Source organism: Tyto alba, unplaced genomic scaffold, assembly GCF_018691265.1.
Source record: "Tyto alba isolate M040663 unplaced genomic scaffold, T.alba_DEE_v4.0 Super-Scaffold_2, whole genome shotgun sequence".
Classification (NCBI taxonomy): Eukaryota; Metazoa; Chordata; class Aves; order Strigiformes; family Tytonidae; genus Tyto; species Tyto alba.
Genome location: NW_024881282.1, coordinates 81,088,837 through 81,102,671, shown reverse-complemented (window position 1 = coordinate 81,102,671; position 13,835 = coordinate 81,088,837). Strand labels below are relative to the sequence as shown.

The following is a 13,835-nucleotide window of genomic DNA, read 5'->3' as shown; positions in this document are numbered from 1 at the left end:
ATGTCTTCACCAAAAGGGTTGTCAAGCATTGGAACAGGTTTCCCAGAGAAGTGGTTGAGTCATCATCCCCGGAGGTATTTAAAAGATGTGTAGCTGTGGTGTTTAGGTACACGGTTTAGTGATGGAGTTGACCATGCTAGGTTTACTGTTGGACTTGATGATCTTAAAGGTCTTTTCCAACCTAAATGTTTCTATAATTCCTTAATCATTACGTGATTGAATTCCCACCAGAAATAATGTCAAGATGAAGAGGAATGTAGAGAATAAATTAGAAAAGCCAGAGTTTAAATCATTCTCCCCTGTTTCAGGCATTTCAAAATTACAGCGAAGACAGAAAAGCAGTTACTAACAGGAGACTTCTGCTACTAATAGATAGTTACTTCCAGAAGGAGTTAGAGGTGGACTGAATATCTATGTCTGTTCATTGTTTACAGAAATTTCATTAGAAGACATGGACATCTATTTTAGGTTAAGTGGAAGGCTGAATGCTTTGTGATGTGAGTCTGCATTGTGGTTTCTTATGGGTCTGTGGCATGAAGAGTAGGAAATACTCTTCTGAGCCGAGAGTTAAAGTATTCCTTTTATGCAGTGTCAGCACATTAGCAAGAAATAAACATCTGATGTTCATTTTTTTATTGCAGGAATTTTTAGAAAGAAAGCAAATTATTTTGTATGGCATGATGTATCCTGCAACATTCTTGCTTAGAACTGGTAGGGCAGAGTCTGAGGAAGGATTTCATAGAATCATAAAATGGTTTGGGTTGAAAGGGACCTTAAAAATCATCTAGTTCCAACCTCCTTCCATGGGCAGGGACACCTTCCACTAGATCAGGTTGATCAAAAAAAAAATTTGTTTTAATATGTAAGAAAGCCTGAGGGCTCAAAGTCTTGAAGCGAAGCTCTGTAATAATTTTTGAAGGAACTTCTGTGTTAGTCACAGAGTGTGTTCCACTCTACCAAGTGGTTACTATACATCTTAAGAGATGTGAAACTGAATGAGAGCAGGAAGCTTGTTCTCAGACTGTGGAGCTGGCATAGCATTGCTGCAGTGACAAAAATCCAGAAGGACATTGGAGAAACTGAACATGAATATATGTTTTAGGAATGTCTGAGTGGGAGTAGGATGTTTAACCACACCCACCCTCTGTATTTAAATCATCAAGCTGAAAACACCTAACAAAAATAAAGAAACATCCATGATATTCAAATAGTTCAGTGAAGATTTAGATTCCCTGAGTTTTATTTCACACTGACAGACCAACAAGTCCCTACTGGTTTGTGAGTTAAAGCACTAAAAACACCACTCTTGCAACAGGCAGATGTTTGGTAATGACACTTGACACTTTCATTATACTTAAAATGCAATAGATCCAGGCACAAACAAGTTCCCTGTACTGCAGTTGACTGCATTTAGCAATGATAGACCAGTCTTAGTATTGTAAAGGTTATTGTGGTACACATACAGCTGCTGTTGTGGCTCTTGACTTGACCATTTGCGGCAGGGTTCGGTGTTCTCATTCTGAGGCCCCATGACTCAAGGCATCTCAAGTAAACTGAGATCATTTCATGCAGCTCCATGAAGACTGAATGTCTATCCTTCATCTCCAGGTTGCTGATGAAGATTTCATCACCTCTCTGCCACACAAGATGCATCCGCTCTCTGACTACACTCACACCTAATTCACAGGTGACTGTCAAAGCTGAGCTCTGTATATTGCAGGGTAAAGTGTGCAGAGATGCTTTTCGTTTTTGAGAGATTACCCTATGTTCAGCTGTGTAGCTCTCACCGTGGGTAGAGAGGGAAGGACAGGGCATAATATTATTTAAAACAGGGCTGCCATAAGATATATATTCACTGCCAGAGCATGTCAGTAAGGATTATGCACTCTTAGCACATCAGTTTGCACAGCTGCTTGGACTAACCAATGTCCCATCTATGGCTTTTGGGAGAGATGTGGAGAACTCCATGAGGGAAAATAAATGGCTGCAGCATTCAGTGAGGAAGTGTGCCTCTTGGTTAAACTCTCCTGACCTAAGCCGAGCTTTGATTTCAGCCTTCATCAGTTGGCTCTGATATTTTGCTTAGCAGACTGAGAAGCTGATTTCTTTAGGATTCCTCTTTTGGGAGACCTTATACCCAGCCGAGATTAAATTAGCATTTGAAATCTAGTTTTATAAATCTAAAGTAACAGAGATTGCTCAACTTGCAATGGTGAAGCTCGTAATAAATTTTTTTCTTTGTGCAGAGCTCTTACTGCCAGACTTTCAGTGACTTTGCATCCCCAAAAGCCATTTATCAAGGAAAGTGTATTCATTGGCACAAAGAATGCCAAAAAAATGTTAAAATAGGCATTATATACGCTACATCATCACATAGACCTACATAATAGCTAATTTTAATATTCCGTTTCTGCTGAACAGAGAAAGAAGCTGATTAAGTAGAATGAGATGCAGTAGAAATACCAGTTCTTCTTGTGTTTCAACCAATAACAGGTTTCAGAAAGGAAAGGTGAAATAAGTCAATCAGCTGTTTACTTGCTGATTCCTTCAGAAAACAGCAAAATACGTCTGTGTGTTAGTGGTTAAGATGCCATAGACTTTGGTATTCAAACAATATCATCATAAAGAACAAATAGACCAAGAACCAGACATTGTAGTTTGTTTCTTTATTTTTATATTATCTCTTCTTCTTCTACAACTTCATAGCTACACCCAGAAAAGTAGTAATTATATCCAGAACCCAAAGAGGTCCATCATAACATGAAAATGTTGTGACATCATACTCCTTGGTTAGGGAAATTATAATGATGGCAGAGGTTAAAGCCACACAGTGGAAGACAGGCAAGGGAAGAGAAGAGCCTGAGAGGACAGTTTCTTGCTCAAAAAAGCACAAAACTTTTCCGTTTTGAGGAAGAATTGTCAAAAGGTAAGTGACCTTGCTTTTATAATGCTTCTTTGCACAGGGATGTTTTTGCAAATGTTTTTCAATTAATGTAGATTTAAAACCACTCATGGATGACGTGGAAGAGAGGAAATAATGAGAAAGAAATTCAGTGGAAAAATAAGTGTTGATGGTGTGACTAGGCAATGAAATAAATTTATGAACTGATTTGATCATGGATATTAGCACCTCCTTTCCGTCCAGCGTGAGTCAGAGAGAACATAAACATCACGGCTATGTGGAAAAATGTACCCTCATGGAAAAAAAAAATACATTAAAAACCCCTGAATTTTTTTTTCAAGTTTTTTTTTTGTTGTTGTTTTAATGTTTACTAAAAAAAAAAAAAAACCAACCACAAACAAACAAACAAAAAAAAACCAAACCAAAACAAAAAACTCAGTTGCTATAGCTGTCCCATTTATGTTCAGACTAGGAGAAGAAATAAATGAGCACTAAGCACAGTGTGTGACATACAAATAAATTTCTAAGAAAAATGATACTAAGCTATTAGGGTTATTGTTTCTAGTAAGATATCCATGAGCCAGGATCCACTACTTTATGAATTATATTATGATAGAACAAAAGCACTCCTTGACTCACATTTTATTAACTTTTTAACATTCTTGGACTGATACAGGAAATGATCTTCTTTACCAAACTTGAAGCAGTCTAATATTTTCACAGGCAAATTCACATCTCTTGTCTTTTTGGACTTTCTTGTGAAAAGAGAAGCCAAAAAGAGAACAGAAGACAGCTTTGTGATGGTGGTAGTAATACACATTTGTCCTGAGATTGTCTAAGAGAGCCATTCATCAAATATTTCACTTCCAGAAATGATATGAAATGACTTCTATTTCAATGATGAATTAGATATTCAGTTTGCTTTTAATTTTTAAAGGAATAAATCTAATTTGGTAAGTTTCAAATGCTGGTGAACATTGATCATTTCACTATGAGTTTCTCAGACAAATCTTAGATTTTCTTTGTTTCAGCCATGTGTTCGTTCCTTTGTGCAATATAACAATCTTGTTTTTGTAAGTTCATTGGAGCTGGCAGATAACTAAGAGAGCTTGAATTCCAAAGCAGAGTCAAAATTTACTTTATACCCATGACTAATGTCAAATCTGAACTCTATCTAATAGAAACATTGAGTAACCTCATGATAATTTCTTCGTGATGCCAGCTATGACTAGTTATAATAGATGAGGTCAGATCACTATCCCTCACGTATATATTCTCTGCCCACAGAGTTTTCTTTAGTAAGGAACTATACTGGGGAAGAATCCCACTTCTAGTTCAGGCTGGCCTGGTACAATGAAGTTAAAATACATTACACACCCTGACATTTAAAAGTCCTTGGCCCATGGATGCAGGAATTCAACAGGGCTTACTTATTAAATTGGTAACCATTTACTCTCCAGATACTTTCATCTATACCTACATTCTAAGATTTTTCTTGATCAACCAATTTAAAAAATACAAAAAGTAGATAAGCATGCGGACGTTGGAATATGCAATGAAAAAATTTTGTCACTGTCTTAACCTACATGAGGACGTCCCCCAAAGTGTGTTCTTAGAAAGAGAACAAGCAGACCCAGCTATGACTGAATTTTCCTTCATAAGAGCAGAAAATGGTATGATGTAAATATTGTTTTTATTGTACAGATGTGATGTAACAAAGGAAAATGCATGCAATATTACATTTCCTCTACTATAAAATGAAAAAAAAAAAATTTACAATAAAAAAGTCTAATCCTTAGCCTGTGCTGTATAAACCTAAAGAAATGGTAATCAACCTTGATGCGTGACTAAGGCACACATCTGTCTGTATGATTTATGACAGAACACAATCACAGAATAAAATGTTCTTTTTCTAAAAAATATCCTCCCTGTAAGAAGATATTTTGCTGTACAGTGAAGTATAGAATTTTTTGATTTCATATTTTCTTTTCCACTAAGCTTTCTGAGAGTTATTATACATCTACAAGTACAAGACCTGGTTTCTTAGCAGTCATTACAGAAATTCTTACCAGTCTCTTCTCTATAGAGGCTCAGAGTTGTTCTTTATGCAGATAAATGGTTTAAATTGTTTCATTTCTAAAGAAATAAAAGGCTTCTTCCTAAATTATAATTCTGAATTAAATTAATTAATTCTTTTTTGTTTTATTCAAAAGATTAGTGTATGTAAATAAAGCAAGACTTTTTTTTTTTTTTTTTTTTTTTTTTTTTTTTTTGTAATGCTCCTTAGTCTTGAACAGGACATTTCTAAGGGCTAAAAAGAGTTGCAGCTTCATATCTATCTGATAAAATTTCCAGTGAATGTACCAGCCATTGTAAACACAACATGGACAGTATCAGTACTGGAATTTGATGGAGACCAATTAATTAAGCTAATATAAGATGTTGAATTATTACCAGCAGATTATTTTTATTTAATACAGATATAGACTGTGTTCAAAGCAGTAAGCTTCTAGGTATGACTCTGTATTTTTTTTTTTTCCCAATGGGTTCGGTTATAAATACAGTATCACTTGAGCTAGAACAGAAGGGTTTGAAACATTTTCATTGAACTCAGTGACAGGATTTCCGCTATCTTCAGGTGTATATTAATAAGTCATTTAAGACTCAACGGTTTTCAGTGGCCTGGAGTTTTACTAATGACTTAATTTGAGCTGAAGGTCATGAATGTGAGCTGAAACATCTTTTATTGATCACCAGTTAGCATCTTTTTAGTTCAGGGAATAACAGCATGGTAGCAGAACATTTCACCGAATTAAAAAAAACACACTCAGTGAAGAACTTAAACAGTTGATATTTTCCCCACTGTTGTTCTTGATTTACAGTTGTAATGAATCACTGTCAAATGTGCATCTCACCAAATCAGTTTATGCTACCAGTGCTGGATGGACCTGCCAAACGAGCTGGCGGGAAGTATTATGCAAGAGACTCTGCAAAATTTCTGGATTCCTGCCTCAGGGAGGAAGTAAATTGTGCTTATATATTTTTCATATTTAATGACCTTTTCAGAAGGAAATCACATGTCCTGTGACATTGATCAGCAGGAAATCTGACTTTATAAAGAAAGGGAAGGTCTTGCATCAGTGAGAACAGAGTAGTCAATTATTAATTCTAGTCATGCCAAAGTTATGTGATGACATTTGCCCAATAGTGTATTTAGATGGGCCTAGAGGAAGCTTAACAAGAGTAGGAGGCATGAGAGATGGATTCATTTACTGCGTCTGTTATAAGTCAAATACCTCATAGCATTATGCTATGTTAATCAACAGTTATATCTGCATTTCTTTCATTCATCCTGGAAACTTTATCACAGAGTGATCAGAAATGTCATACGCAATTTTACATGTGGAAGAAATGCAGTTGCTCCACTTAATGGAATTTTATTTTGAAGGCATAAACCAAAAGAATTCAAAACAGGATATTTATCACAATAAATTATTTGTCTGTACAACAGCACAAAATAAATGTTAAAAGACCTGATCAAAGCAAATAAAAAATAACAGTTTAGAAACTATTCTCTATTCTGCTAAAATCTGTAATAGGCACTAGCAGAAGGTTTCTACTCTTTCTTCTCCCTCTAAATTCTGTTTTTTGGCCGTATACTGAAATAGAATGAAATTTATACCAGAATGACAAGACAACTCTATTATTCATGACTCTATTTCTCTTCCAAATATCAGAAAATTTAATCACCCTACCTTAAAAAGAGCAGAAATGGGTATATACCTACACAGTAAAGATGTAGTCAAAGACAGTACTGCATGGTTCACAGGAAGTAGAAGCAGAGTTTAAAAATATGAATCAGACACAGAATGCAAAATTCCACAAAGTACTAAATTGCTCAAGTGTCAGGCTGGACTTCTGATAATGTCAGAATATCAAATATCTTGGAGACCTCTGCTCAAGAGTAAAAGCCTATTCCAAAGCCTATTAGAGTCCTTTTAACCTGATGATACAAGAATCTTTCAATTGTGCATCACCTCCATAGCAATCTTGCTTCAGCCAGTTCAAGGAGTGAAACTTCTTATAATTTCATTCACTTTGAATCAGATTTGGGAAACACACAGCATTTAGCTGCATCAATCTGAGGAGGACAGAATTTGATCTGCTTGTACTCAAATTTGTCATCTTGCTCCAGTGTCTTTGGGCCCCAAATATAGTCGTTGGATATATTCAATACTTTTTTTTTTTTTTTTTTTTTAATGCAGCAAGAGCATAAATCTATGTTTTTGTTTTCTTAGAAGACCACCCATGAGGTTTTCTCCTTCACTTTTTCAAAGCTGTTTTTCATTGGGAATAATGTGTTTGCCCTTATACATACCAGTCAGGAAAGGCTTTCATTAATAAGGCCAGTTCCGAAAATGCATATGTTCATTTTCACCAATAATTTAAAAGACAGGAAAACATTTTTACATCTCCTTCCCTGTTGGTGGGATTCCAAAATTTTATGCACAGACACAACAGTATGCATAATACAGCTTCTGAGAATGTTTATGACAACTGGAGGCCACAAAACCCAGCTAACATGAATTGAATGTACTTTGTCCAAACACAAGTGGAGACTTTGCCAGTCTGTGAGTCTAATTTTGAAAAGTCACATTTTCAGAAATGCAATCTTGGATATGACTTGGGGAGTAAAAATTATATTCACAATAACATGTCATTTCTCCATTAAAAGAATACTCTATCTCAAATGCTTTCACTCATCATACAGTTATTAAATTTGGGATAAAGTTTATCTTTGTGCAGAACACAAAAATATGTTTTACATAACTTTTCAATCTGCTTGCAGCTTATCTCAAGACTTTGTGACAAACACAGTTCTAGCACTGGGTGAAAGCCAAACATCACTTCTTCGGGCAACTTTCTTATGCAAATATTCATGTTTAATGTCAATAAGGAATATAATTGTAAAAATGTATTAATTCACATAGATAACCGTGTGTACCTGATGAGATGCTGTGATAGGACTTTTAAGTTGGGCATAGTTTTGTGATAAGCCTATCTAAATGTTTTTTTAGAGTGAGAAAAAAGATCTTCAAAACTGTGTTTGTTTAAAAAAATAAAAACAAAACTCAAAACGAACAAAAAACAGTGACTCGGATAAAGCTCAGAAATCTTAGGTGAAGGAAATTAAAATTATTTGAAATCTCCCTCTTGTCCACTACAGGTTTCATATCAAGATATTGTTTCTAGTCAGCACTGGGATTCCTGTTATCTGGACAAACCTTTTTCCCTTGCTGCTCCATGTTTGCTGTCTGCTTTTCTAAGGAGTGTCTGTCCATGTCATAAACTCAGTCTTCTTTCTCACACTTCCTCCATCGACCCAGGGAGCCTCTCCCAGCTGGTGACATGGATATGGACATCCTCATTTGCTCTCAAGGAAATACTATCCCTCCTTCCAGGGGGTTCTGTCTCATTTCAAGCTCAGTGGTTCAGACAATGTGAGCTCATGGAATTATCTCTTACCTATCACTGAGACCTTTCTACGATATACTGTATATATCATATAATAATCATGGAATGAAAAAAAAAATCTAAACATGGAAGCATGAAGAGTTATTTCATCTGAATTTATTTCAAGTCCCTGTAAACCCATTAATCAAAATAGCTACCCAAACTAACACTTCATATGTGGAGCATTCCACAGACAAAACTAACATAGTAAAGTGTATGTGAAATATCTGCTTAAATTGCTGTGTGTCTGCAAATCTCATAGTTCAACATTTTATTTCCAAATTAGACTTTCAAGTGAATAAAAGTTAATCGTATCCACAAAAGGTCCCTCTTTCCCTCTTCCTTTTGTCTTGTAAGAAGTAATAAAATGAGCAGATTTTCCTATTAAAATTTTTGCTGTTTTAATCATAGGACATTTAACAGGGTGGTCTACTCCTTTCAATCCTAGAGCAGTTGTTCAAGGAGCAGGGAGGTAGGGCTGGATTCGGCTGCTCGTATTTGATTATCAGAGCCAGCTGGAAAGGGGTCAAATGGTGCCTATAAAGGATTGAGAAACCTCAGCTGTAAAAAACAGCAGGAGGTGGTTTGGCTCCTGTGATTGGCCCTGAAGTAGTGGGAGCATACAAGAGGAAACACTGAGGAACCTACAAATAGTTTAGTGAGGATTAGTTTTCCTTTCTTTGTGCATGTGTGTATGTACATGTGTGTGGGTGAGTGGGTTGATTGGTTGGTCTTCCCATTACTGCATCTAAGCCATAAAATATTTGAGAAACATGCCTGAAAGAGGTACAAGAATGTTGTCAGTTCTCCCTTGCCTGGAGAGGTGGACTAGTAACGGTATTTAAAATCAGTGGTACTCATTTTATTTATGAATGGGAGATTTGGATTGGGCTTGATATGCATAAGAAAGAAATGCATGCACCTGCAATACAAATTTCAGAAGCTATTAATACTGTTGGGTGCTTAAACTTTTAATGCCCCTCTTGAGAATCTTAAAAAAGCCTGAATTTTTTTTTTTTTTTTTTTTTTTAGTGTATTTACTGTGATGCTAAAGAGTCAGCTTAAAAAGCAGGAAAAACTCTTGGTGCTAAATCACTTATTTTATTTTATGTTTTTGTGAATTAGAAATATGGATCTTTTCTACATCTGAAGTCAAAAAGCATACTGTCTTTAACATTTATTGTTTCTTTCCTGTCCAGATGATAAATTCTAAAAATACAGCTGTTTCCATATCTCTGGAAAGTGTTGATAGAACTTTAACAGAAGCATCAGAATAATAATATTTTAATATCACACTAATTCTACTATAATTAAGAATATGCTTTCTTCAGCTGTTGTATGTTAAAGTCAATAGTTTACTTATGTGCATATATATCACCGGAAACAAAGAAACTTTAGATTTAAAATGTTTTAAAACCAGTTACTTTATTTTGCTTTTTTTAAATACAAAACATTGTCCAGAGAGGACTCAATTAGCAGGTTATTCACAGAGATAGTATAGTGACTAATAAAGCTCCAGGAGAATTGGAATGCTAAACCTGTTTAACACTCCTAGGACACTTTCAGTTGTCTTCCCAAATAATTGACTAAGATCAGATTCAGAAAAGATAAAATGCAAGAATCCATAGAAGTATCTTTCATTAATTTTGTCTAAATATAGAATCATAGAATGTTTTGTGTTGGAAGGGACCTTAAATATCATCTAGTTCCAAACCCTTTGTCATGGCCAGGGACACCTTCCACTAGACCAGGTTGTTCAAAGTCCTGTTCAACCTGTCCTTGAAACTTTCCAGGGAAGGGACATCCACAACTTCTCTGGGCCACCTGTGCCAGTGTCTCACCACCCTCACAGTGAAGTATTTCTTCATTGTATCTAATCTGAATCTTCAGTTTCAAACTGTTACCCCTCATCTTATTGTTACACTGCCTGATAAAGAGTCCACCCTATCTTTTCCTGTAGGCCCCCTTCATGTACTGGAAGGCCATGCTAAGGTCTCCCTGGAGCCTTCTCTTCTCCAGGCTGAACAACCCCAATTCTCAGCTTGGCTTCATAGGAGAGGTGCTCTAGTCCTCTGGTCATCTTTGTGGCCTCCTCTGGACCCACTCAGGCAGATCCATATCTTTCTTATGCTTGGGGGCCCAGGAGGTGAACCTAGTACTCCAGGTTGTGTCTTACAAAAGTGGAGTAGAAGGGCAGAATGACCTCCCTTGACCTTGCCACACTTCTCTTAATGCAGCCCAGGATACTGTTGGCTTTCTGGGCTGTGAGTGTACATTGCTGGCTCATAGTCAGTTTTTCATCCATTAATAAACCTAAATCCCTCTCGCAGCTGCTCTCAATCCACGCATTGACCAGCTTGTATTTGTGCTTGGGAGTGCCCTGACCCACGTGCAGCACCTTGCACTTGGCCTTGTTGAATTTCATGAGGTTCAAACAGGTCCACCTCTCAAGCCTGTCAAGATTCCTCTGGATGACATCCTTTCCCTCCAGCGTTGTTGATTGCACCACACAGCTTGGCATTGTCAAAAAACTTGCTGGGGGTGCACTCAGCCCCACTGTCTATATCGTCAACAAAGATGGTAAATAATGCTGATTCCAATATCAACTGCTGAGGAGCACCACTTGTCACTGCTCTCCACTTGAACATTGAGCCATTGACTCTTTGAGTGCAGCCATCCAGCCAGTTCCTTATCCGTCAAATCCATGTCTCTCCACTTTAGAGACAAGAATGTCATGTGGGACAGTGTCAAATGCTTTGCACAAGTCCAGGTAGATTACTTCAGTTGTTCTTCCCTTATCCGTCAACGCTGTAACTGCATCATAGAAGGCCACCAAGTTTGTTCAGGCATGATTTACCCTTAGTAAAGCCATGTTGGCTGCCACTAGTCACATCCTTATTTTCCATGTGCCCAAGCATAGTTTCCAGGAGGATCTTCTCCATGATCTTTCCCAGCACAGAAGTGAGACTGACTGGCCTGTAGTTCCCTGGGTCTTCCTTTTTCCCCTTTTTAAAAATGGGGGATATGCTTCCCCTTTTCCAGTCAGTGGGAACTTTTCAAATATGATGGATAGTGGCTTAGACATTTTATCTGTCAGAGACCCGTGAATGCATCTCTGCAGGTCCCATGGACCTGCACACCTTCAGGTTCCTTAGACAGTCTCAAGTCTGATCTCCTATAGTGGGTGGTTCTTCATTCTTCCAGTCTCCACCTTTGGCAACTTGGGCATTGTAGCTGGAGCCCTTGATGGTAAAGACTAAGGCCAACATATTGTTGAGTACCTCAGCCTTCTCCATGTCACGGGTGATCAGGTTTCCTGTTTCCTTCTGGAGAAGGTCCAAATTTTCCCTAGTCTTCCTTTTATCACTGATGTACCTGCAGAAGCTTTTCTTGCTGCCTTTGATGTCCCTGGCCAGATTTAATTCTATCAAGGCTTTAGCTTTCCTAACCTAATCACTGGCTGCTCAGTGAATTTTCTTGTATTCCGCTCAAGCTACCTGTCTTTTCTTCCACCTTCTGTAGACTGCCACCTTCTGTAGGTTTACTTTTTAGATGGTCTATGTTAGCCTCTACAGATCTAGGTCTGTTAGATTTGATGGGTTTGCACTAAGTTTGAGTCTTGCTTTCATAGCTCATTGAAATTTCTTCTATTTCCTTCACTGCATTTTGTTCAGGTTTTAACACAAGGCAGAATAATATCTGAAATTTTTGTCTAGCCTGAAAGGAACACCAGGGGAAAAAATTGAAGAGTACCCTGGAGAGCAAATCAGCAGCTATTATACGGGTTAAAAAAGGAAAAAAAAAAAAAAAAAAAGAAGAAAGAAAGACTTATGAAATTTGCTCCCTTTAGCAGATAGTGTAATTTATTTCATTTTAGGTCATTGACAGTGTATGTTACAGAAGATCAACTCTTATATTTTTGATAATTTTTTTTTTTCTAATTACTTTAATTGTGCATGTTGGCTTCTGTTTGACAGCTTATGTGGGCAAGTTCACATCAATGGTTTCTTCCATTGGATGAGAGGTTTTTTTCTGCCAGCTCTTTAGAACTAGAGGTTAGACTGCCTATCAGCAAACTTCTTGTAATACATTTATACAAGGAAAGTATCCTGTAATCTAATTTGTTTCTTATTATTAAAAAAAAATAAAAATTACATAGTTCCTCCTGTGTCAATCACATTTAGAAAGCCAGAGCACTTCAGTGATACTGTAAATCATGATCCAAATATGAAATACTTTTTTAAAAACTATACTCATATATAATAACAAGCAAGACCATGCCTAATTCTACGTGAGAATGTTGCTAACTTATTTGCCAAGGAATGTTAGGCATTGTGCAAGCACATATTAAAACACAAGATGTATCCTCCAAATCTGTAGGGTCCCATAGCATCTGCCATCAGAAATATAACAGAATTAACCAACACAGTTCATGTGTTTCAAACAGAAATCTTTAATTTTAAATGTTCAGTGAAATGAATCAGCTGTAGACCAAACTGGGTTTAGTTCCATTTGGGCTTTAGCTTTCATGGACAAATTACATACAGAGTACTGAAAAGTATTTTTCTCTGTTCACCCACAGCCCAGTCACTCTTTAGAATCTCCCAATCCAGGGTGTATTCTAGGCACCAGAGCAGGAAACTGCAGCCCAAGGTGTTCATGTTCATGTGATAGGCATCAGACAGTGGTAAGTTTGTCATATTGCCAGCAGAAGTTATGTGCCAATGCCTGGAATGTCCACCTATGTGAGCAAATTTCTTCTTAATGAGTTGTAGAAAGTCTTAAATATTTTTTCATTTATCTTGTTTTCTTGCACCTCTTCAGAGAAAAAAAAAAAAAAAAAAAAAAAAGGAACAAACTAAATGGAGAAAGGGGGTTTCATATAGTCTGAGGTTAGGGTAGGAAGTTGAGTTATCTGAGTTTTTTCAGTGAAGAAAGTGAAGGTCTTTTACAGCTGAAGTTTAGCTAGGTTCTCTGAGCTACTCCAGTATGAACTTGGTTTTCCGATCAACCTTCCTTGGCAGGAGTTAGCCGATGGAAGTTCTGCCCAGCTCATAGGCACGGGCAACCTGACATCTGTGTTACAGCATTCTGGCTACTGTAAGATCAGGTTCCCTGGCATGTGCTCTTGCTTTCTGCTCTTTTGACACAAAGTTATTTATGCAACGCCCCAGACCTGTGTTGTATGTGATTCATACAGCACTGCAAAACTCCATGTCCCCTCTCCAAATAAGCATTCCCCGCCTCCCCTTTTCCTAAGCAAGATTAACTGAGTGGGCCAAAGTAAAACCATCTTATAATGTTTCAAGAAGTGAAATGAATTTGGTTCAATGTCTTATGTCTTGGCTTGCCTTTATAAGGAGATGTAACTTCATTCCAATAAAAACTGCTATATTTAGAGGCTGGGGGGAGGGAGTGT

At 37.1% G+C, this 13,835-nt stretch overlaps 1 protein-coding gene across 2 annotated transcripts in view; it reads left to right on the top strand.

The window, feature by feature from the left end:
- SEMA3A (semaphorin 3A) overlaps positions 1–13,835 on the top strand; it is a 336,738-nt gene that overhangs the window by 81,467 nt on the left and 241,436 nt on the right. Inside the window, exon 1 of one of the 2 annotated variants that reach the window (XM_032985232.2) lies at positions 2,863–2,926. The exons of the other annotated variant lie outside the window; for it this stretch is intronic. The gene's annotated coding sequence lies outside the window, so the exon portion shown is untranslated. Of the gene's footprint in view, positions 1–2,862; positions 2,927–13,835 lie in introns of those variants that run through there. 2 annotated transcript variants of the gene reach the window in all.